Source organism: Megascapheus bottae, chromosome 18, assembly GCF_031878675.1.
Source record: "Megascapheus bottae isolate mThoBot1 chromosome 18, mThoBot2.hap1, whole genome shotgun sequence".
NCBI classification, from domain to species: Eukaryota; Metazoa; Chordata; class Mammalia; order Rodentia; family Geomyidae; genus Megascapheus; species Megascapheus bottae.
In genome coordinates this window covers 22816136-22841937 of record NC_143526.1, presented here as the reverse complement: position 1 = coordinate 22841937, position 25802 = coordinate 22816136, and the positions used below count along the sequence as shown (strand labels likewise).

Sequence of the window (25802 nt, the reverse complement as noted above, 5' to 3'; positions counted from 1 at the left end):
TCTCTCTCTCTCTCTCTCTCTCTCTCTCTCTCTCTCTGTCTCCTGTGTGTGTATCAGTCCTAGGAATTTGAACTCAGGGCCGGGGTACTATGTGTGAGAACATTTTTTACCCTGTATCTTTAAGCTTTATCACTCTTATCAAGCACACACTGCAAAGCATATTATCAATGGTGCATCTTATGTGAGAGCTTTTCTTACTTGAGGCTGGTGCTCTACCACTTGAGCGACAGCTTTACTTCCAGCTACCCTTTTTTTTTTTTAAGTAGATTATTAGAGATCAGAGTCTTACGGACTTTCCTGCTCTGGCTGGCGTTGAACTTTGATCCTCAGATCTCAGCCTCCTGAGTTGCTAAGATTACATGCATGATCCACTGATGCCCAGTCTCATTCTCAATTTTAAAACTTAATTTGTATAGTAGCCAGCATATAGTAGACTCTTTGATATGTCCTATTATTACTATGTAAGATGAGGACACTGGTTATATGCTGTTCTGCTACTTCTTTTCCCTGTATCATTTTTTTAACATCCTATTTTGGATTTGTATGCATTCTGCTGTTTCTAAATTTGATATCTAAGCAATGCATTTTTTAGCATTAATTATCAAGTTTTGTCTTAGTCTTAAATTTCATGTGGTTACGTAAGGCAGCATAAACAGGCACTATCTTGCCGACAGACATAACATCTACTTTCCCAGGTCGAAAGTATAGTGATACTGACTGTAACCTTGACATCTGGAATAGTTGAATAGATTTTTGAAAAGATAGAACTCAGTATGGTTGAAATACCTTTTCTTATAACATCTTCAATTGCATAATAAAATAATCCAGAACATAATTATGGTTCATAAACATTTTTTTTGGCAGTTTGTCTTAGATGAGAGAGATTTTCCACACTCAGAATAGTTTATTGTCTGAAGAATCTTCTACCTTGTGGATAGTGGGGCGTGTGGTCCCGAGAACATGATATTTGAACCACAAAATGAGGAGTGGCTTTCTTTCTTTTTCTTTTGAGCAGAATGTTATGATTAAAATTTTAAAAATGTGTCCATTGCATGACTCACTTTGGAACATAAGAAGTGATAGCAATTAAATTTTCGTTGAAATTCCCACCCTGCTGTCACTGCTCATTTTGATCTCACAAGTTTATGGAGAGGGAAAGATATAACTGTAAAATGTGGCATACACACACACACACACACACACACACGCACACACATACACACACACCTCCTCCTCCCGACCCCCAAACTCATTTATCTTTGTACCATTTCTCTCTTTCCCTGTGGCTTTCGCTTCCATGGCTTGTGTTGCCTGGCTACTGAGTTGATGGGTTTCACCAAATAGAATGGTTTGCTGAACCAAGCTCAGAGTAGAGGTGCTGGTAAGGGTTTTGTTTTTGGTTTTTTGGCTTTGCTTCTGAGAACCTGAAAAGGAGAGTGTGAGGAGAAATGTGTAGCTAACTGGCCTTTGTACTGTTCCATGACCACCTCACCAGAGTTTCCTTGTATTTTAAGTGAAGGACTTGCACTAGCTTTTTATTTCAAGTCTACTTTATCATCACTAAGTTCCTTTTCTTCTCTTGTAATGTTCTATGTTAAAGTCTGTTTTGTCTTTTCTTTTGTACCTGTTCTGGGTCTTGACTTAGGCCTTAGGTACTGTTACTGAGCCTTTTTTTTTTTTTTTTTTGCCAAGGCTACTGTTGTACCACTTGAGTCAAAGCTTTAATTCTAGCTTTTTAGTGGTTAATTGGAGACTCTCACAGACTCCTGCTCAAGCTGGCTTTGAACCACCATCCTCAGAGCTCAGCTTCCTGAATAGCTAGGATTACAGGTGTGAGCCACTGGTGCCTGACTTATTTTGTATTTTTATTGGTATAGGTAACTGAAGTTTTATTTGCTCACTGTTTGACTGGTTTATTTTATTTTTCACTGTTCAACCTGCATTAAAATGTGTCTTAGTATAGTGTGTAGTTGAGTTTTGCTGTTTGTGTTTTATTAAATCCATTCTGATAAGCTTTGCCATTTAAATGGAGTGCTTATTCCCTATCCATAAAGTCATTCTTGCTTTGGTTACATTCTTGATTTAAAGTTGATGAGGCATATTAAATTTGTACTTTGATTTTAATGTCTTCTCAGTTTTCTTCCTGACTTGTCTTTATGAGTGAAAAATATTGTACATGTTAGTGCAACTGGTATTTTGAACCAGCCACATTTAGTAAAACAGAAACAGAAAATGCTGTTTTTTCTTTTATTGCTTCTATGTTAGATAATAATTGTGGCACATTCTGTGATTTTTGAGTCATTTTAAGTTATTGGAATGGCAGTTTTCAAAATAGGACAATATGGTTTCTGCCCCTTTCAGTCCTGATACCTGATCCTGGGCTTGGTGATCAACAGGGAGGAAGAAGGGTAGTTTTACTCTACACCTTGTACCCTCCTCTCACTGACCTAGCCCTGCCCTTCCAGAGATGGTAAGAGAGGTAGAAAAGGAGCTGAGACAGCTGCACTTAGCAGGTCCCTCCCTCCCTCCCTTCTTCCCTCCCTTCTTCCCTCCCTCTCTCCCTTCCTTCCTTCCTTCCTTCCTTCCTTCCTTCCTTCCTTCCTTCCTTCCTTCCTTCCTTCCTTCCTTCCTTCATTTCTTTTTTCTTTTTCTTTCTCTTTCTGTCTCTCTTTCTCTCCCCTCCCTCTCTCCCTCCCTCCCTCCCTCCCTCCCTTCCTTCCTTCCTTTCTCTCTTTTTCTTTTTCCTTCTTTCCAGTCCTGGGTCTTGAACTCAGGATCTAGGGTTTGTCCCTGACCCTTGTTTTGCTAAAGATTGTCACTCTACCATTTGAGCCACAGAGCCCCTTCTGGCTTTTTTTTTTTGAGTAGTTTATTGGATATGAGAATCTCAAGGACTTTCCTGCCCAGGCTGGCTTTGAACTGCGATCTTCAGATCTCAACCTCCTTAGTAGCTAGGATATGGATGTGTCCCCCTGGTACCTGGTCATGGCTGTTTTTCTTATGCACATTGGCAGGATCCATTGACCCCATGACATTATGTGATATGGGCCATCTTTGGATGACTCTTCATGCTCTTGGCCTCCTGTCCTCTTGTGTTACACCACTGGAGTGTGCCTGTATCTTTGCCCAGAAGGCCCACTGGGTGGTACCCTTAAAAGATCTTTCAGGCCTGACTACCTCCCGGTGTATTCCCATGGCCCATAGGAAAACTCACATTTTAGTGCCACCAGACTTTTGAAGTACTTGTGTCTTTCCAATTTTTCCTAAGCCTTTAAAAAAAAAATATATATCTTGTTCAGTTTTCACAAGTAGCACCAGCTAGGCTTTTGGCTCCACCTTTACCCCTTTCCCACTGAGTGGGTTAGGAGTTTCTGCTTGGAGGAAGATATTCAGTCAGGGAGTAGAATATCAGTCCCCATTGTCGTAGTTGTACCCAATTTATGAGTGTTGTTCTGGGTAGTTGATTTAATTCTTGGAGAGGACTTGGAAAGAAAAAATTATCAAATTTTCTTTAACATTCATCTCCTGCAATGCAGATTCTTCTTGTGCATTGATCTCTTGGTGAATGATCTCTCATCCGGTCTGGTCATGTTGTAACAAGTTCTGGAAATATATGAAGGGAGATCTTCTAGCTCAGTGCTCAACACTCCAATTCAGAATTCTCATTCTACCCTACTTTTAAAAGAATTGAGAGGGGCTGGAAATTTGGCCTAGTGGTAGAGTGCTTGCTTACCAAGCACAAAGACCCAGGTTCGATTCCTCGGTACTACACACATAGAAAAAAGCCAGAAGTGGTGCTGTGGTTCAAGTGGTAGAGTGCTAGCCTTAAGAAAACTTAAGGACAGTGCTCAGGCCCTGAGCCCAAGTCCAGGATTGGCAAAAAAAAAAAAAATAATTGAGATATTATTAGGTCCACATCACAGTGGCGCAGATAAGTTCAGCTACACTTGTATTTTGTGAGCTTCCACCCTCTTAATTTTCTCCCTTCAAGATAAAGATAAACACTCAATAAAAAAATGTTTAATGAATAGATTCATGGATGTTGTTGGATTTTGCTCTTAGGGGGAGAGAAAGGTGACCAATATACTGAGAAGAATGAGTTTTCTAATCTGTCACATTCTTTACCAATTTGATTAAAGAATAGATCATAGCTGTGGAAAAAATAGCTTAAAGCTATTGTTAGTATAATCAAACTAGTTGGTCAGGTTGGTTAAGGTACATAAAACTTAAAACTGGATTGGCAGGCATCTCTGCTAGAAATCTCTGAACAGTGCTGAGCATATTTACATTTATATATTTTATATGTACCATATGAACTTCCTTTGCTGTTAGACTGTGTATCTAACTGTATGTATGCATAAGTTTATATGTTGAATATATACATATGTCTGCATATCTGTAGACATAAATATATGTTTTTTAGTCCCCATATGACTGTCAGTGATGATGAGATTAATAAAACATAAATATATTTTAGTAGCTGGCAAAGAGTAAGTAGCAATAGTAAAGGAGCTTAGGACAAAAGCAGGTATTTTTCTATATTTTTTGTAGCATATGTAGAAGTATCTGACAGTTTATTAGTTAATTTTGAATTAAAGTGATTTTTCTACCAGAATCTGATGTATAATAAAATGAGAGTATGAAAAGAAGTAACTTCAAAGTTAATTAGTTTTGACTGGAGTTAATTATCAAAATGTTTTAAAAACATCGATTAGCATGTATTACTTATTATATAATACAGCTTTAAATGAATGAAAAAGATAAAATTCAGTAGATTCTTAAAAATCTTAAAATTCTTTAGGATTCTTAAAATAACTTGGAGCCTATAAAAAGTATTATACAATCATTATAAAAATCTTGAATAACTGAAAAGCATAGAGAGGAAAAAAGTGCCCTTAGTCTAATCATAATAAATAATTACTTTAGGCAACTAAGAATACTTTTTGATGTAAAACAACTAACTACCCACCCCCCAAAAAACAACAACAACAACAACCAAACTCTGGTCTTTTCTGGTAAAATTTATTTTAATCTATATATACTTTGCTCATCTTTTTTCTTTTAAGAATTAATAGAAATTCCTTTTGTCTAGACTAAGCGGGTAGGAAGCTGTACCAAGATTGTGTACAATATAATCAAGAAGCTGCTAAATATAACTCCTGAAAGTTTATTTGTAGACTACATTTTTGAGTCTTAGTCTGTTGTTAAGAATCACTTTAAAATGCAGAAAATGAAGGAAGGAAAGATGGTTGATATATACAAAGGAGTAATTTTAACACTTGAGCCTGTTTTTTTTCCCTTCCAGCCCTGAGATGGTGGCAATTAATTTCATGTGGACCTCAATATCTTATTTTGTAAATGGGGCAGTGTCTTTCTGATGTGGGGTCAAATGCAAGGGGGACTATAAATGCTTTGGCCTATTTTTCAGGGTATACTTTAAGCAAGGTAAGCATGCTAAAGGAGTCCTAATTTGCTAGAAAGCTTGGAGATTTGAGTTAGAGATTTGAGAAGAGTTTTCGTTTTCTTTTAGACTGTGTATATCTGTGTGTATATTAAAGTATCTTTCTCCCCTTCTTTCCTGTTAAATGTGTCCTTTAAAACAATTGGCCTTTGGAAAAGAAGGAAAGTATTGAAATAGAACTTTGTAGAAGAAAATGGTCAGTGCTAATACAATGTTGACAATCCTATTTCCTTTTAGTATTATGGCATATTATTTAAATGAGTTCATCAGAAAAAGAATATTTTTATATCTTTCTAAAGAGAATTCAGTCATTATTTGGAAAAGCATTGATGTCCTATGGTAATTCATTCTTTTTTTTTTTTTTTTTTTTGCCAGTTTTGGGCCTTGAACTCAGGGCCTGCACACTGTCCTTGGGCTTTCTGAAGGCCAGAGCTCTACCACTTGAGCCGTAGGACCACTTCTGTTTTTTTTTTGTTTTGTTTTTTTTCTCCATGTATATGGTACTGAGAAATCAAACCCGGGTCTTTGTGTATGCTAGGCAAGCATTCTACCACTAGGCCCTAGTAACTCATTCTTTATCAAGCCCAGCACTGGTTGCTCGTGCCTAGAATCCTAGCCAGTCAGGCAGGAGACTGAGATCCAAAGTTCAAAGTTATCCAAAGTGAAAAAGTCCATGAAACTCCTATTTGCAATTAGCCAGCAAAGAGCTGGAAGCAAAGCAGTGCCTCAAGTTGTAGGTTGCCAGCACTGAGCACAAAAGCCAAGTGAAAGCCAATCAAGGGCACAAGGCCTCACTACTGGCCCCCCTCCCCACTCCCCACAACACACATAAATCATTCTTTTTCTTTAAACTCTGGACATGGAAAAAATTATGCCTTATTGCTTGTCTCAGAAATAACTGTCTCAATGTAATGACATTTTTTATTGTCCGCTCTGCATTGGTATTTGATAGTTTCTATGACAGAAATAAAGATTTGCACCAAAGTTTATTTAGATAGGGAATTGCTAGACAAATCCACCTGAAGTGGCAGAGCAGAGAAGCTCATGTTCAGGCTGATACATTGCAGCCAGCTTTTCCATCTATGCATGTACATCATAGACAGTGCACATATTGTGTTAAAATAATTACCGAATGTTTCGGGGGTGGTAAGTCTATTTCTTCTCTATGAGCATTGATGAAGTTGCTAAATTTATATCTTTGGAATCATAACAGTTTATGTCACTAAAAATGTTGGCTGGATAAATATTTTCACCAAGATTTTCATCAACTTTAAAGAGGTATTATTTATTCAATGGAAAGTGTTAGGAATCTGTTACAATATGTACTCTTTATTTTTTTCCAGTGAATTTCTTTTCTAGTTTGGTTTCAACAAGTTTACTGTTTCATACTGCTTCATCTGATCTGATAAGTTGTATGTATAGATGCAGTAGATTTTTATTTATAAGCCCACTCAGGGACTGGGATCTTGGTACTATATATGTTTTCTGAATTTGTGTACACAATTATAAATGGGGAAGAGGTGCTCTGTGTGTGTGTGTGTGTGTGTGTGTGTGTGTGTGTGTGTGTGTGTAAAAGAGAAATTAAGAAAGAAAGGGGGTGGGGAGAGAGTGGGTCCCACTATCCTTATTCATTCAGGTGCTATCCCAGTGATGTAACTAATTCTATTTCTACTATGTCCTATCTTTTTTTTTTTTTTTTAAAGATCCTATGGCTTAGGATCAAGCCATTAATAAAACACATTGGTCTTTGGGATCCATTTAAGATCCAACTTCAGTATTTCTGAGAGACACTAGAGCCATACACTCAGATTAATTTTTATAGTTTCTAGGTCATTCTTTTGCAAAGTGGATTTAAACACAAAACCAAAATGAAATGGCCATGGATAAGTGCAACTTTTGTTGTTCCTTCTAGCTGTAATAGTCATTAGAGAGAATCACCAATTGGGTTGTGCAGAACAGTGTCTTGTGTGTAATCTGGGGCAAGAGTGATTGTACTTGAGGTTAAAGTGCAAACTGACTCTGTATGCTTTTGAGGCCATACTCTAAAGATTCTTTTGAATGTTTCTGCAGCTGTTTGTGTGAAGTTTATAAATAATGTTTTAATAAGAGCCAAAGGGAAGAAACAACCTAGTTGAACAAAAAAGTAAGAGATGACCTTCCTGATTCAGATATCTGGTCCACCTTTCACTGGGAGTAAGACTTAAAGCAATCTCCTTAGCTACTTCTGTCTGACCTTGTCCTCATGAAAAGGGGAAAAACTAGTGACTTAGCTGGGAGAGGTTTTAAGGAAATGATGTGAAGTGCCCATCCCATTGTCTTGTTTATAATAACTACATCTTAAATGTTGAAAGAGAAAGTGTAAAAGAAAAAGTTCTTTTCTTTCTATAGACATTTACAGTGTAAAAAATGTCATGCTGGCTGTCTCAGTTCATCCCACTTATTATTAAATTTCCAGAAATCAGGCTCACAGAATTTTGTTTTGACAATTTCATACTGTTTGTCAAATTATCTTGGAAAAGTAATCGGTAGATTGTTTTGCACATTGATTTATTCTGCAATAGCTGTATTGAGAGAAATGACTATAAAATTTTACTTTTCTTTAGATGGTGTGTGTCTGAGGTCTTATACAAGCAATATCGCAGCATTTGAATCAGGTCACATCTTATACCTTCAAATTTTTGTATTGCTTTTGTTTTCTCCTGACATTTTATCTCTGATATTTAATCTAGCCAGGCTTCTAAATTTGCTTTTCTCTGTGGAGACAGACAGCCTTTGAAGATGATTCTGAATCAGAAGCTTTTCCACTTCTTTGAACATGGAAAACTATTGCTCCTTTTTTTTTTTTGATCATTGTTTTCTGGAATCTTTCATATTAGTGTGGTGGCCTAAAGGGAGCTACAGTTCATCAGGGCAGAATGACATAGCCTGTTGTTTTTGAGATTTTCTAATGACTGTTCCTCCTCCACCTGGTTGACCTTCGGGTAAACTGTGCTCTTCTGACCAGTGGGAACTGTTCCTGTCAGGAATGATGATGTGACTGTGTTATTCTATGCTTGTGGAGAGCACTTGGGCAGAAACAGGAGTGATTTCTGAGAACTCAGAAAGTGAAAGGATGAATTAGACCTGGTGTGTGTTAGAACATTTTCAGCAGTGAATGATAGAAAAAACAAGTTAAATTCACAGAAATTCATTATACTTCACATGGTTAAGAAGCATTTAGGGCCAGGCCAGGTGTCTCACTTCTATAATCCTAGCTACTTGGGAGGCTGAGGTATGAGGATCACGATTTGAAGCCAGTCTAGGCAGAACAGTCCATGTCACTCTTATATCCAGCTAACCACCAGAAAACTGGAAGTGATGCTGTAGATGTGGGGAGTGCTAGCCTTGAGTGAAAATGCTCAGCAACAGCACCCTGGCCCTGACTTCAAGCCCTAGAACTGACAAAGAACAACCACCACTACCAATTAGGGGAAGAGACAGCATTTCAGTAATGCCATTGTAAAACCGAATCTGTTTCATATTTTTTCCCTTCTTCTCTGGGATTTGTCCTCATATACAGTCAGGTGATGGCCTTGAACCTCCCACAGAAGACCATGAGGAAACGTGTTCATGTTGTGGGAATAAGCTTTCTCAGTATCCTCTCTTGTGATCTCCCTGATGTCTACAGGTGAAATGGTGTAGGACAATGGCTGTAGGACAAACCATTTTAGTTTAGGATGTTTCCTTTCAGAAGAAAATCAACATTATGAAGAGACAAGTGGTCATGACATCATACCTGCGAATTTTTATGTCCATCACTTCTTAGTCTTGTGATTTGGTGAATCTTGGTTGCTGCTTCATTCATTGGATAAGTATTTGTTATAGCTCTAAAGACTCATGATATTACATCCTCAACTTAATAAAATTAGACTTTGAATATGGCCTTATGGATGCAAAGTGTTTAAGGAAGTATGTAAACTAACAGAAGTTTCTCTGAGCTCATGTAGTAAATTGTTAGAAAGAGAAATTTTACATTGAAAACAACTGAATTTGGTTTACCTGCCCTCTGTCATGTAACTTGTTCAGAATTATTCTCCACATGCTCTTCTCTTTGACCGAAGAGCCTTTCCACAATAAATTTTCAAGGCTGCCTCTGAAAGCTGAATTACTCTGATTTTCCTACAACACTCTTATTTTCTACCTTATCTGTTAACTTAGACGAATTATCTATGAATCTCTGGCATTGTTTATTGGAAAGGAAACATTATTTTAGGCTAGGAAAATTTAAACAAGCAATAAAATGATGAATGCTTCCTCCGTTTCTTTCTCTCTTCCTCTTTCTAATTTTCTTTCTCATTCTCTCTCTGGTGCAGACTGGGGCTTGAACTCATAATCTAGGTGCTATCCCCTAGAGTTTTGTGGGGGTTTTTGTTTGTATTTTGTTTTATTTTGTTTACCACTCAAAACTAAACTCTATCACTTGAGCCACGGTTGTACTTCGTACTTTTTGGATGTGCAAAGAATCTCACAGACCTTCTTTTCTGGACTTACTTCAATCCATAGTCCTCAGATCTCAGCCTTCTGAGTAGCTAGAATTACAGGTGTGAGCCACTGGCACCAAAGTCTATCTCTGTCTGTTTGTCTATCTCATTTTAAATCATGTTACCTCATGTTAGGTCTTAGGCATATTCTTGTGCGTATTCCAAAGTAACCTAAATTTCTTCTTACGTAGGGTTCATTTTTGAAAGAGGCATGGAACAGCTGTACCCATGCTCATTCTGCAAACCATGGCATAAATTCAGTTTTTTATTTTCTGTTTAGGGTCAAATTTTTGGCTGTGGTACTTGCAGAGCCAGTAAATGAAATTTTGAGGCCTGGAGAATGGTTTTATGTGTGGTGTGTGACTTTCCCTGATTATTGTGAAAGCTGAGCTCTCTCCTCATATAACTCCTAATTGTCTCTTATGCATTTTAGCCAACATTAGTGTTATAATCTGTGGAGTACCCATCTTTTGGCTGTTTCCCAGCGACAAATCACTTAGCAAGCATAAGAAGGTTGCAGATCCAGTAATTTATGTCTGTGGTTCCAACACTTGTACTAGTAAAAGATCTTTTCATTTTTGATTTGTTTATTTTCAGATCTCTTATTTACAAAGGTTTTTGCTAATGAAACAGATCACATTGTTAGTAATTATAAATCATCCATGCTGCCAATTATGTTAATCAAAGGCATATTTAACTATCAGTAGTTTTTCCCAAGTATACAAAGATCAGTGTTTGTTCCTCCATTATCACTTAATTAAAATGTAGATTTTTGAAATAATATTAATAAGAAAGAAACATTATTATAAGTAAGCATATACGTGATATTCTTTCTTTGGAATAAACTTTCAAGGCTATTGGTATGTCACAAAACCATACCTCCAAGCTATTTAATTCCTATAATGTGATTTTTGATTTTTAACATTTTTGCTTGCAATCATTTTGAAGCTTTTGCCTCCCTTTTTGTTGTGGAATCTTTGATAACAGAAATGTGATGATATTTATGAGATACACAGTTTTGTATATTTTTCACTCAACTTTCCTTGGACATAAGAGTATTGATCTTGAAACCACAACAAACTCTTGGGTATTACTTTTCTTCATTAGTGACCCCAATTGAATTGTTTGAAAAAAGATCCTAGATATACCATAATATCTATATAATATTTTTTACACATTTATTTTTCATTTTTAGAATATATATACATTTTATTGTCGGGGTAATGTATAGAGGGGTTACAGTTACATTCGCCAGATAGTCAGTGCATTACTTCTCACACATTGATACCCCTCCTCATGGTTTTGTTCCCATTTCCCTCCTCCCACCCCCTTCTAATCATCTTATTTTCCCTTTAATATTTCAAATAAACAAAGAAATATATATACAATATACAAGGTAACAAAGTCAGATACTGTAACAATATGAGATTAACCAAAGGGCAAAAAAAGAGAAGAGAAATAACATAGTACATTAAGAACAATCATACAAGATAAAGCTCTTGTTTCCCTATCCTAGAAATCCTTTCAGTTAGTCTCATCCTATATGACTTTATGTACCTAGAATTTGCACTATTGTAATCCTCTGCTAGGAGAGTCCTAGATGTGTCCTAATTATTACAAATGAGGGAAACAGTTGAGCCTATGTTCCTTTGGGTCTGGCTTACTTCACTTAGTATGATTTTTTCCAAGTCTTTCCTTTTCCTTACAAATAGGGAAATGCCACTCTTTCTGATGGCAGAATAGAAATCCATTGTGTATCAGTACCACATTTTCTTGATCTAATCATCTACTGAGGGACATCTGGTTTGGCTCCATATCTTCACTATGGTAAATAATGCTGCAATGAACATCTTTGTGCTAGTGGCTTTAGTATGTCCTTGTTTCTGAACATTTGGGTAAATGCCAAGGAGTGGAATTGCTGGGTCATAGGGGAATTCTGTGTTTAGTCTTTTAAGGAATCACCATACTGCTTTCCATAATGGTTGAGCAAACTTACACTCGTTCACCACCAACAGTGTAGAAGCCATCTCTTCTGGCCACATCCCTGCCAGCATTTGTTGTTATTAGATTTCTTGATCTTGGCCATTCTAACTAAAGTGAGGTGGAATCTTAGTGTTGTTTTGATTTGCATTTCTTTTATGGCCAGAGATGTGGAGCATATTTCTTCATGTGTCTATAGGTCATTCTTATTTCTTCTTCAGAGAAGTCCCTAAGTCTTTAGCCCACCTCTTACTAGGATAGTTGTTTCTTTGAAGATTTGTTTTGGAGTCATTCAAATTTTTTGGCTGTGGATATATTTTAGATATGAGGCCCTTGTCTGTTGTATGGCTAGTGAAGATCTCCCACTCTGTGGGCTTTCTATTGAACATGCTAGCTATGTCCTTTGCCATACAGAAGCTCTGCAGTTTAATGCAGTCCCATTTGTCCAAACTTTTTTTTAAATTTGTTGTGTTTCTGGGTTTTAATTAAGGAAGTTTTGACCTGTGCCAAGGAGACCTTGTAAATCTCCTATTCCTTCTTGTAAAGTTTTCAGGGTATCTGCTTTTACCTCAAGGTTTTTGATCCATTTGGAGTTAATTCTGGTGCTGGGTGACATAAAAGGACCCAACTTTTGTTTTCTTCAGGTGCTTAAACAATTCTGCCAGCACCACTTGTTGAAGATGCTGTCTTTCTTCCATCCTATTTTTTTGGGGGGGGTGGGGCTTCCTTATCAAAGATTAGTGGCCATAAGTCTGCAGGTTGATTTCTGGGTCAAAAGCATGATGATGAACATCTGAACTGACAATAGACTGACAAGATAGGTCTCAGATGCAGGCTTACTTTGGGGGATTGATGCAGAAAACTGATGTTGTTTTGAAAAGAAGATATGCAGGATTTAAATATGACCAAGAAAGCTGGAACTCAAACTTTGCTCTTTCCAGACATGGGCAAGGTTTCAGGACTCAGGCTTTCAGTAAGCTATTATGGAATTTCTTATTTAAAGTTCACTGTCTGAAAAGGAGTCAACTGAAGTAGACATAGTTCATGTATTACTGTCACCAGAAGATGGATGAGGATTCCTCTAGCTTCCTAGTTTTCCACACAGACTTACAGAACCTTAAGATCTAATCATGAAAAGCATCTCAAGGTATTGCACAAAAAAAGGAATCTCACTAAGTGAGATAATTTAGCAAAGATTTATTTTAGTATAGCAGAGTTAAAGTAAGGAGAAATAAAAAAGAGAAACATCTTTTGTTGTCTCTTGATTATCTCATATTGTTACAGTATCTTACCTTGTTACCTGATATATTATATATATGTTTGTTCATTTGAAATAGGATAGGGAAGGGGGAAAACAAGATGAGGGGAGGGGTAGGGGGAAGGAAATGGGGACAAAAGGATAGCAATGTTTGCGAAGTAATGCACCTTTTATCTGATGAATATAATGTAACCCTTATATTAATAAAATATATTAATAAAAATCATATATCAATAAAAACATATTTAAAAAAGAAAAGAAAATGTGCCTATTTTTGCAGAATTAAGAAAATTGAAATAGCAGTGTTCTCATTGTGTTGTATAACATTTAAAAGATTTAAGCATCTTTTCAGTGTCTTCAAGTTATCATACCAATCATGATTATAACTCTAATAATCTAGCTCCAAAGCCTAGGTAACTACATTTATCTCTTTAATTGGATAATGTTATAAAAAATATTGTGCATTAAAAAAAGAGAAACATTTCTTGCTCTTCATGCAGAAAATGAGAGTTAAAGACTTCGTTTGGCTTTCATACTTTGAGTTGTCATGTCAATCTAGCAATTCTTGATCCTTAGACAATGGTTTTTGGGTGAATAAGAGGAAGCCAGGCACCTGTGGCTCACACCTATAATCCCAGCTGCTCAGGAGTCGGAGATCTGAGGATCATGGTTCTAAGCTATCCTGGCCAGGAATGTCCATGAGAGGCTTATTGCCAGTAAACTATTCAGAAAAAGCCAATGTTGAGGCCTAAGCTACTATAGAGCAGTAGCATTGAGCACAAAGACACTTAGGGACAGCACCCTGGTTCAAGCCCCAGAACTGGAAAAAAAAATTATTGAACGAGGCTCATTCCTAAACACTGATAGCCTTTCAACTTTGTTTTTTGTCAGATATGACCTTTCATTCTTTCTGTCATTCTTTAAGAAATCCCAAATTTTTACCAGTTTAAAAGATAAGTAAAACCGATTTTTTAAAGCAGAGGTAGATTTAGTTAGCTCTTCTTGTATCTTCTCATCTTGTAACTTAATATTCTCGGCCTTTGCAATTTACTTCCTTAAGTAAACTTCCTGGTTTAAAGTCTAGGCCCCCCCCCCCCTTTTTTTTTTGCCAGTCCTGGGCTTGAGCTCAGGGTCTGAGCACTGTCCTTGGACTTCCTCAAGGCTAGAGCTCTACCACTTGAGCCTCTGCACCACTTCTGGTGAGGAATCAAACCCAAGTCTTCATGCATGCTAGGCAAGCACTCTACCACTAGGCCAAACTCCCGGCCTAAAGTCTAGCCCTTTTGATATTAGTTAAAATTAATGTAATTTCCCTGATCTTCATCTGTGTATCCTGCCCAGTGTTTACATTTTTGTGTAGTATGGAGGTGAATCTGATTCCCTGTAATTAATGTATGGAATCTAAAATCTAGTCCCCTGGAATTAATGTGTGCAGAGTCTTCAAATAATTGGTGCTCTCTTGGGACAGAATCTCTGTCATGGTTTCCGAATCTACACAACATTATTCTCATTAGAAGTAAACCTACTTGACATGTTTCACCCAAGTATCAGGTTCAGGGTCAGAGGCTGAATTACAGGCTTGTGGATATTTTTCCATTAGGCATTTTAATTAGGCTTGATTGGAAACAATTTATAGTAGTGGATAATTAACTTGCGTTACACTAAGCCATTACCTCCTTTACGTTTTTCTCTCTATCCATATTTCTATATAGAAATCATAAATAGGGCTCATTGGTTTGGACAACTAAAAAAATGTGTGTGGGGGGGGTAGGAGAAGCTATTGGTTCTGTGTTTGTTTGTTTGTTTTTAACCTACCTAGCTCAGTTAGGCTTTGAGTTGTTTTGAAATAGAAAGGTTTTTTTTTAAATATATTTTTATTGTAATTAATGAAAGGGTTACATGATATTTGCCAGATAGAAGGTGCATTAATTCACATACATTGATACCCTTTCACATGTCTTGGTACCCATTACTCTCCCCCCCACCCACCACCCACTCCCCGTATTGGTTTGAAATAGAAAGTTTTAAAAATAAATTTACATGTTTACTGATATACATTATGAAATTAAACAAGATGTTAAAATATGTTTTGGGGATAGAACTGACGTAAAGGCTTGAGTTCTAATTTTGAGTAAATTTTGATTTATTTTTGCACTTTCAATTTGATTTTATTCAGCTATGACTTTAGAAACCAAATCATTGGAATAAAATGTCTTTAATCTGTTCATTTGCATAAAAATGAAGTCTGATTTAAAGATTACTATTTGTTTAATACTGCAAATAAACCCAAAACAATCAGATCATTACAGGTCTTAAATTTGGCCTTGGTTACTTTCTGTTGCTAGTGGAGGCCTTTTACTTTTGTCCTTCATGGGAAAATATGCTTTTTAAAAAATTATTATTATACTGAAGTTTGAAAGGTGATCTTTCTTAAAAAGTTAGGTTGTCTATTAAAGATATATTCTTGGGCCTAGAGCATGGCCTAGTGGTAGCATGCTTGTCTAGCATGCACAAAGCCCTGAGTGCGATTCCCCAGCATCACACAGAGAGAAAAAGCCGAACGTGGCACTGAGGCCTCAAGTGGCAGAGTGCTAGCTTTGAGCAAAAAGTGTCTAAGGACAGTTCAAGCCCAGGACTACCAAAAAAACAAATAAATAAATGCATAAATGTTCTTATTACAGTGTAGAGTGTTTGAGAAGCATTTTTATGCTTCCTAACATATGCCATTTTGGGCTGAATTAAATGTAAGATTTTTACATTCAATATTTGAATTTGTCAGGAATTTAAATAAATAACCATTTGGAAAAAATAGCACATGTGCTCTGTTGCCATTCATATGAGGTATGAGAAAGGAATATATCCAGATGCATATCTGGTTTTATTGGAATAGCTTTATTTCAACTCATCTTGATGTTCCTCCCTGTGACATCTTTTTAGGAAGCCTAGGATTTAGAAATTTGCAATAGTCCATGGCCAGAGAAAACTTGTGTGATACCTTTCATTTATTTCTGTAGTATTTTCTTTGTCAGCCCAAGTTGTGATTTATGGTTACTTCATTGACTACAATGAGAAGGCTGTGGACATTCATAGGGTGGTCTCCACAGAGACTTTGTTTTCTGAATTTCGTGGACTTCTCTTAGCTCCCAAGTTGCTTTTGTTTTCCACGGATACTTTTTATTCTTCAATGAGTTTGAAATCCTGAAGAATATATTGGTAGATTTTGATTCTAATGAGTGCATGTGTCCAGGGAATTATCTATGCATGCTAGGAAAGCCCCAGATATTAGACACGTGGTGTGATTGTCATCACTTCAAATGGCAGAATCTCTTCAGACTTTTTTGGGGGGGGAGGGGGTCCTAAAACCATAGTGGTTACACCTGACAACGCAAACAGCATCCTGTAGTGTTGCCCTCTAGTTGGCTCTTCGTTAGATTTTAATTTTGTTCTGGGTCAAGCTGTATCAACATCCCTTCCTATTTTACTCTTACTATGTAAATTTTTTTTTAAACCTTTTTGTACCAGTACTGCGTCTTGAATTCATGGTTTGGATGTTGTCCCTTAGCTGGAAGCTGGTACTCCACCATTTGCACTACAGCTCCCCATTTTGGTAGGCATTTGGAGGTAAGAGTCTCAGGGACTTCCCTGCGTTTGTTGGATTGGAAACTACATCTTCAGATCTTAACCTGCCGACTAGCTAGGATTACAGGAGTGGGCGTCCAGTGACTGGCTTTCCTGCCCTGTTTAATCATAATCACAGATGGATGAAGCTAGTCAAGTCTTACCTCATTGCTGTCTTGTTCTGATAGCGTCTTTTCCTCTCTAGTTTGCAGTGGCTTGTTCAAATCAGCGACATTACCATCCTTGGAATGGCTCAGTTCTGCTGTCATGCAACTCCCCAAATAGTTACCAACATATACGTTATAAGTCATACTTATCCCTAGATATCAAAAAGAAGAAATTATTGCATGCAGTAAGGCATGGGAAATCTCATGTGAAGACACGTACATTCTAATTTCTGAAGTAGAAATAGAGGAGTGCAGCTGAGGAAAATATTTTAGCCCTATTTAAGATAAATTGCACCATAAGTATAAAGTAAGCACTTGAATATAAACACTGCAAAGTGGACATTTCAAGTATGCACTTGCTGAGACACCAAACTGAGAGATTATTACTGATTTGCTTCAAAATTGGACTTCAAAAATATGCAACATACAGATTGCTTACTGTGAAATGACTATAAAATCATTAAGTAAATATTTATTTTCCACACCAAAAATATTTCTTTACATTTTAACTTCTGAGATAACCTACAGAGAACTGAGAATTAATCACAGGCAAAGAGGATAATTTCTGATAAAATGATTATCATAAAAGACCAATATAAATATGTATGATAAATGTTGAGGCAAAAATATTTTAGGAAATCCAAAATTTTGTTGGTTGGTCTTTATTGATGATAAGATGATAGACTAGCCTGTGAAATCAATAACTTGTATTCTAGTGGGACACTTCAATCTGGGTCTGGTGCTATCCCTGAGCCTCTTTTGCTCAAGTCTAGTGCTCTATCATGTGAGACAAAGCACCACTTCCAGCTTTTCTTGAATAGTTTATTGAGGAAAAGTGTCTCCTGGACATTATTGCCCCTGCTGGCTGTGCACTGTGATCCTCAGATCTCAGCCTTCTGAGTAGCTAGGATTATAGGCATGAGCCATTGGTGTTCAGCTTCTAGAATTTTTTTTTCTTTTTCTCCAGTCCTGGGGCTTGAACTCAGGGTCTGAGCACTGTCCTTGGGCTTTCTCAAGGCTAGAGCTCTACCACTTGAGCCACAGCACCACTTCTGGCTTTTTCTATATATGTGGTATTGAAGAATCAAACTCGGGTCTTTGTGCAAGCTAAGCAAGCACTCTACCAGTAGGCCAAACTCCCACCCCAGCTTCTAGAATTTTTATGAAGTTTTCTTTTAAGATTAGATTGTTTCTGCAGGAAGGCAGAAAATCCAGCAAGGTGTATCAATTCTGATCTTCTTGCCTTCAGTGCTGCATTCCTTTCTCCAGGGTAATGGGAGAGGACCCTGCTGCAATGTTAAGAGTCCTATGATCTACCAAGGGGACAAGGATAGGTCAGAGAACTGTTATAGATAGAAAAGATAGAAAAGGCAAGGCAAGATTAGAGTTTCTAAGCTGTGGCTTGGGGAAGAGAAATTCTAGTTTCTGAGTCCTATGTTAGGAAGCGAGTTATGAGTCAGGAGCCATATGTCATTTATCACAGAGTACATTCTGGTTTGCAAACATGGATCCTTACAGCAGACAAACAGATATACAACTCAAAAGACACTGCCACATTACTAAGACCTCATTTACTCATTAATTATTAGTCTGGTCTATAGCTATATTGAATGTTATGTCTCCTACTGTGAGCCATTCCAGTTTATAAGCTTTTATTCTTTTCCTCTAGGTTCCGAAAGAGTGGTCTCAACTTCATTACTTCTGACCTCTGACATAATTCAGCTAAAGGTATGTTGTTCCTGCCACCAGGCCTCTTTTGAGGTATTAATGTAACACATTCTCCCATCCCTAATGCGTTTATTTCTTTCTGTACCTTCAGCCACCATTCCTCTTTTTCACCAAAAGTAAAGGTTTTAAAATTTTTTTTTAACTATTGGAAAGGACCTCAGAAATGCCCTCTCAGGGGATCTACACTGCAGGCTAGAATATGAGACTAGCAAGGGTCTCTTCTCAGTCCATTTTCCTTCAGACAGTGTAAGGACTGTTGTTTGTCATTGTCCCCATTTTGCCACCCACATCAAGATCTTAAGAATTCTGACATGAAGTTTAGAAATATTATAGATTTTTGCTTAGGAATCATTTCTGCTTACATCACTTGGCAGTTTGTCATCTGAATTTGGGCCAATCTCAAGAATGGACTCTCCACTCTGTATTTCTTTTTAGCTAAATAAATAATAACCAAGTAGATTTTGCTTCTTTTTCATTGGTTTTCATTTCCTCATGCACCCAGTGAACTAAGTCCCTAGGAGTTGGATTCCTTTATCAATTACATTGATCACTTTTACCTATAGTAACTCATCTTAGCACAGCTTTGTCCTATAGCATGAGTAGCCATGCACAACCAGGAATACAAGGTTTCTCTTCCTTGCCTTTTGATCTCTTCTCCCCGCACTCCCCCTGAAGGCACATTTCTATGAACCAGGGCCACACTGGCAAATCCTGATCACATCAAATGTATGTCAGGATAATCAATTGAGATTGAGTTAAAGGGGACCTTGGAGGCCAACCCTTCCAAAATGGTTCCACCAGTCTATTTCTAATATGCTAGATTGGTTAGATGCACCACCCTACACTAAAAAAGGGGATAGTTATATCTGGTCATTTGAATTTAAGTATTTCCCAGGTGGGAGTTATGGCTAAATGGCTAACACTTGCATGGGGCACAGGGTTTGAAAAGCAATCCCTGTGCTTGTGGAAAATCAGCATTGTTTGTAGCTGGGTGAATGAGAGTGCCCATGTTCCCTTCAGGTGCCCAAAAGATATTGCCACTCATGTGTTTTTCCTGACTTATACTGGCTGCTGGGGGCACTGATGGTACATCACCTTTGCCAAACTGGGTTCATGGAATGATGACTTGGAAGGATGGTTTAGAACTCTTTCTCTCACTGGTACAGGAAAGAGGGTGGTGGTCCTGACCAGAGATAGTGGCTCTGACCAGTAACAGTGGTGGGTACAGTAGATAGAGTAAGAGCTGTTAACAACAGAAGAGAATTTCTGGGGAAAGCAGGTGGGTAGATGCCCAGATAACTTTCCTCATGTTTCCTTTGGCAGTACGGGTAGTTGAACTTGGTGCCTAATGCCTGGGCCCTCTCATGTATGCTTTTGGCCCAGGTTTTTGGTGGCTATTTTGAGGTGGAGTCTTGTGTACTTTTCTACCTTAGGCTGGTTTCAAATCATGATCCTCTGATCTCAGCCTCCTAAGTAGCTAGGCTTAAAGGTCTGAGCCACTGAAGCTTGTCTTTCTATTCTAACATCTATCCCCTTCTACGTAATCATAAGAGGACCATTTTAAACCATGCTAAGTAAACCCATATATCACTGATCTCTTAAATCCATTACAACACAAGTAAGATATCCTGACCTTTCTAATTAAAGAATACTTGTACCAACATTTCTAACAACTCACTTCTGTTTAGCAGTGGAACAACTCTGCTTTTTGTAGCCTCGTGTTGATAATTGTGTTTCTGATACTCATCAGATTCTAATCAAAACTGTGGTCTGTGAATGACAGCTTTTCTGATTCCTGCCAGTGAGGTTTGCTCTGCCTGCTTTATTTGCTTTCCAGAACAAATAGTCTTCCATATTGTTTTACATTATGTTTTGAGTCCTTGAGCATATTGTCTGTTCTTTCTGTGGGCTGGTTCCCTACTGTAGCATATACAGCAGCTGTGCCACCGTCTGTGTCATCAGTATAATACTGCAGTTTCTTCCGTGGAATGCCATGTGTGTGTTCCATTGGGACTTCCTTATCCCAGGTTTGATTTTAAAATGAGTAGGTGAAATCTCCTGTGGGATCGTTCTTTACATATCATGAGCAGTATCAGGGACTTGACTGTAAGTGGGACTGTCACCCTGGGACAACTGCCACCTCTCCATCATGACTGTGCTCAGCCTTCCAAAAAGAGTTATTGCCATGCCCAGTTCAGCCACCCAACTAGGGGACTGACTGGTAAGAAGCTTTCAGGTATATCTGACTGAACCACAAAGCTCCATCTTATCAATATATTGCCACCAGAGCAAGGTCCAAGATGTTCTAAACCTTGTGCTCTTATTGTCCTGTTGCCTTGGGCTGATGGAGAAAGTATGAGGCATCTGTAAATGGAAATAGGTGAGAAAAGTGATTGAGGGGACCTGAGACTAAGCTGTTGCCATGGTGGAGGGCTCCCTACACTAACACAGAATGCTGCATGTCTCAGAATAGAACTTTTTTTCTACCTTTTGTGCTGGGTATCAAATTTAGGGCTTTGACATACCAGGTAAGCACTCTACCACTGAGCTATACTACCCTTGTCATCTCTAAATAGAAAATATTTCATGGTCTGTTCATAGTATTTTCTGCAGTGGAAGATGGCATATATCATAAGGCGGAGACAAATAAGTAATGGGTCGACATATCTATTTGTTGCAGAAGCTGTTAATACATTTATAGTCCTCATTCATTCATTTTAAGCTCATCTTTTTGATTACTTACTGGCTAGCATTTTTGTTTTTACGGGTCTCCATTATTTGAAACTTTTGTCGTTGTCATCGTCGTCCTCCTCCTCCTCCTCCTCCACTACCTCCTCCTCCTCCTCCTCCTCCTCCTCCTCCTGCTCATTTTCCTCCTCCTTTTCCTCCTACTCCTCCTTCGTCTTTTTGGTCATGGGGCTTGAACTCTGGGTCTGGGCATTGTCACTGAGATCTTCAGCTCAAGGCTATCACTCTGCCATTTGAGCCACAGCACCACTTTTGGTTTACTAGTTCTTGGTTAATTGGAGATAAGAGTATCATGGACTTTCATGCCTGGGATGGCTTTGAACTGCTACCCTCAGATCTCAGTCTTCTGAGTAGCAAGAATTATGGCCATGAGCCACCAGCACCCAGCTGAAACTTCCTTTTCGTATTGATTAGCCCTTTGATGGTTTTATGAGAAAAGAATTCCTAAGCTTAGTTGTTGTATGGATGCCATAGATGCAAGCAATGAATAGTTAGAAATTTTTATATGAAATCATCTTGGATTACAGCAGATATCAATTAACTAGAAAGCCTACAGAGTGGGAAATCTTCACTAACCATACAACGGACAAAGGCCTCATCTCTAAAATATATCAACAGCTCCAAAAATTGAATCACTTCAAAACTAATCTCCAAAGAAACAACCATCCCATTAAAAGATGGGCCAAGGACTTAGAGAGTCTTCTCTGAAGAAGAAATAAAAATGGCCTATAGACACATGAAGAAATGCTCAACATCTCTGGTCATAAAAGAAATGCAAATCAAAACAACTCTAAGATTCCACCTCACTCCAGTTAGAATGGCCAGGATCAAGAAATCTATTAACAACAGATGCTGGAGGGGATGTGGCCAGGAGGGATCACTACTACACTGTTGGTGGGAGTGCAAACTTGTTCAACCACTATGGAAGGCAGTATGGCAGTTCCTCAAAAGACTAAACATAGAGTTCCCCTATGACCCAGCAATTCCACTCCTTGGCATTTATTACCCAGTCATCCAGAAACACGGACATACTAAATCCACTAGCACAATGATGTTCATTGCAGCACTATTTACCATAGCAAAGATATGGAACCAACCTAGATGTCCCTCTGTTAATGAGTGGCTCAACAAGATGTGGTATTTATACACAATGAAATTCTATGCTGCTGTCAGAAAGAATGACGTTGCCCCATTTGTTAGGAAATGGAAAGACTTAGAAAAAATCATATTAAGTGAAGTAAGCCAGACTCAAAGGAACATAGGCCCAATAGTCTCCCTCATTTGTCATAATCAGTAGAAACATTGGGCTCTTTTAGCAGAGATTTACAATAGAACAAAATCTAGAGACATTAGGCCAAATAGTAAGACACTAAATGTAAGGACCTCCAGGATAAGGAAATAAAAGCCATATAATGAGTGACTGTTGTCCTTAATGTAATATGTTATGACTCATCTCTTTTGTCATCCCTTGGTTATCTCATATTGTTACAATATTTCACCTTGTTATCTGACATATTTTATATGTGCTTAATTGGTTATTTGAAATTGGATAGGGAAGAGGGGGAAAACAAGGTCAGGGGAGGGAAAGGGGGACCAAGACATGAGAAAGTGTATCAATGTATGTGAAGTAATGCACCTTCTATCTGGTGAATATAATGTAACCCTTCTATTAATTACAATAAAAATATATGAAAAAAATAATATTTGTTGCTCATTCAAAAATCTCAAATTTGGTATGTTCAGGCTACGTAAAGTATGTGCGTATGTAATGTAAATAAATGGTTTGGCAGAGAGAAAGAATTAGGGATTTATTGTTTTTGCTTTCTGGTTTACTGCATACAACGAATAGCATTTTCCTCTCCTTATATGTGGAAATAACAATTGTGTACCTGTGAGGTTACTAATGACGTTTTTATGCATGCTGACTTAGTTTAAATATTTTGAGTCCTTTGAGGGCAAATTTCTTAACACGAATAACTACTCTGTTAACAGTTTAATTCTGTTGACTTAGTACATCTCTTCGTTGTTAATTATGTCAGGGTATTTAATAAGGGTCATATAGCAGCTGGAAGAAAAACCATTTTAGTACCTATGTTATGTAATTTGAGACTGATGATTTAATTACCTGTACCATGTTCTCTGTGGTTTAACAGTTCTATTTGGCAGGATAGTATGAACAAAGTAATTAGCTTGCCTGAAACAGGCATGTGACTGTCACATCTATGTAAGTTATAAGGGTTCTAATAATATTTAAGTCTAGGACTTATTCAAGTAGCATTGTAGCAGCCCAGATATTCATGTCTACCAACTCTGTTCTTTTTTTTTTTTTTTTAAACTTTTTTTTTTTTTTTTTTGCCAGTGCTGGGCTTGAGCTCAGGGCCTGAGCACTGTCCTTGGACTTTCTCAAGGCTAGAGCTCTACCACTTGAGCCTCAGCACCACTTCCGGCTTTTTTCTATGTATGTGGTACCGAGGAATCGAACCCGGGTCTTTATGCATGCTAGGCAAGCACTTTAACCACTAGGCCAAACTCCCAGCCCCAGTTCTTTTTTTTTTTTTTTATTGTAGTGCTGGGGATAGAACCTAATGGCCTTGTGGATGCCAGATAACTGTGTTACTTTTCTACCACTACCTCTCACTTCCACTCTTAATGTCTATTCCTTCATTGTATTGTTTAGTTTTGTGGGACTGGGTATCTAAATCAAGACTGCTTGCATTCATTTTCCTTTAGTATATTTGTAGTATATTTTTTAGTCTGAATTATAAGAAATACTTAAAAGGATCTCATATTACTTCAAGTATTATGAAATATTGTAAATCATTGGCTACTGAACAATGGTATTGGCACGAGGCTAAAGGAATGAACAAAGCTTAGAGAATCTATTTTTAAACAGGTATATATGCTAATTCAGTATGTGATAAGATTGGTATTTTGGTTTGGTAGGGAAGTGTTGAATTATTCATTAAAAGGTGTTGGGACACCTGCCTAGTCATCTGGAGAAAATAAAGCAGATTTCCTACCACACCATTCGTATAAAAATGATCCTAGAAATCAAATTTTCACACACATAAATTATTAAGTACACATAAAATATAATACAAATACTTTTATAATCTTGTGGCATAGAGGAAAGGTACCTATCTTTAGAAACCATGAAGGAAAGGTTAAAAAATGTCACTATACATGATATTTAAATCCTTTTTATTTAAGAAAAAACAAAAACCTTTGGTATAACACACTGTCACCTTAACTTATCTGAGAAATACACAGTATAGTAGGAAGGTATTTGAAATCTACATGATCAAGAAGAGGTATTAGTATGCAGAGAAGTCAAAGAGCTTTTGAATAAGCTCTCATGGTCTTACCATTTATATGAGCAGCCTATGGGAAAAGCATAAATAAATAAAGTATAAAATAATGCATAAGGTGTTATTAATACAGGAGAACACGGGAAAACCTGGCAGCAGTTAAAAATGCAAATGAAACCTACCGTGGTAACTTCTTTCTGAGTTATTGGCATGACAGATAAACCCAAAGCAAGACTGTAAATTGGGAATAATATGGGTAAACAAATCATGTATGATTTCTTCCCAAACTGTGATGCAGCTGTTTTTTTCCACTGTGTGTTCAACTGGTAGTTAGTTGTGTTAGATGATTTATTTGTATTGCTTTTGGTGACCGTGAAAAAGACAGAAGAGATAGCCTGTAGCCAGCTAGTTACTAGTTCACTATTAACTGCTTCACTAGTTACCAATGAAAGGGGAAGACTATGGTGAACTATGGAGTCATAAGAAAGACTTAAGTAACTGTACATTATATTTTTATTCTAGAAAAATCTCAGGTACAAGCCAAGGTAGTAAGAATGGTATACAGAATTCTCATACACACATTCCCAGTTTCATCTGTTAGCCACTGCTGCATAATCTTGGGCCTGACTCTTTGTGAGTTTTTACTTGTATAAAAAGATGATTATGAGCATTTGCAAATAAAAAATAAGAGGCTATGCAGGAGAGTTTATTTTTATATTCAGCAATTATGCCTTATTATTTATAATATGACTTATAAGTGAGTTTATAAAGTTAAATATCAGGGTTGAGGTTACATGCTAAAGGTTACATAAATTGCAATTATGGAATATAATTAGTGGTAATTTTTTCAGAGAAAGATAGGAATAGAGTGTGTTGTAGATTAGAAAGATGGACAGGAGATCTTCTGAAGGTGCAGGTGGTCTTTGTGAGGATAAAACTATGGGTCACTGCCAGGTGCTGGTGGCTGGTGCCTGTAATCCTAGCTATTCAGGAGGCTGAGATCTGAGGATTGCA

At 37.5% G+C, this 25802-nt stretch overlaps 1 protein-coding gene across 6 annotated transcripts in view; it reads left to right on the top strand.

The window, feature by feature from the left end:
* Positions 1-25802, top strand: part of Plcb4 (phospholipase C beta 4) — a 353129-nt gene that overhangs the window by 18301 nt on the left and 309026 nt on the right. For all 6 annotated transcript variants that reach the window (XM_090352005.1, XM_090352009.1, XM_090352003.1 and 3 more), the window contains exon 2: positions 18674-18732. The gene's annotated coding sequence lies outside the window, so the exon portion shown is untranslated. The remainder of the gene's footprint in view (positions 1-18673; positions 18733-25802) is intronic.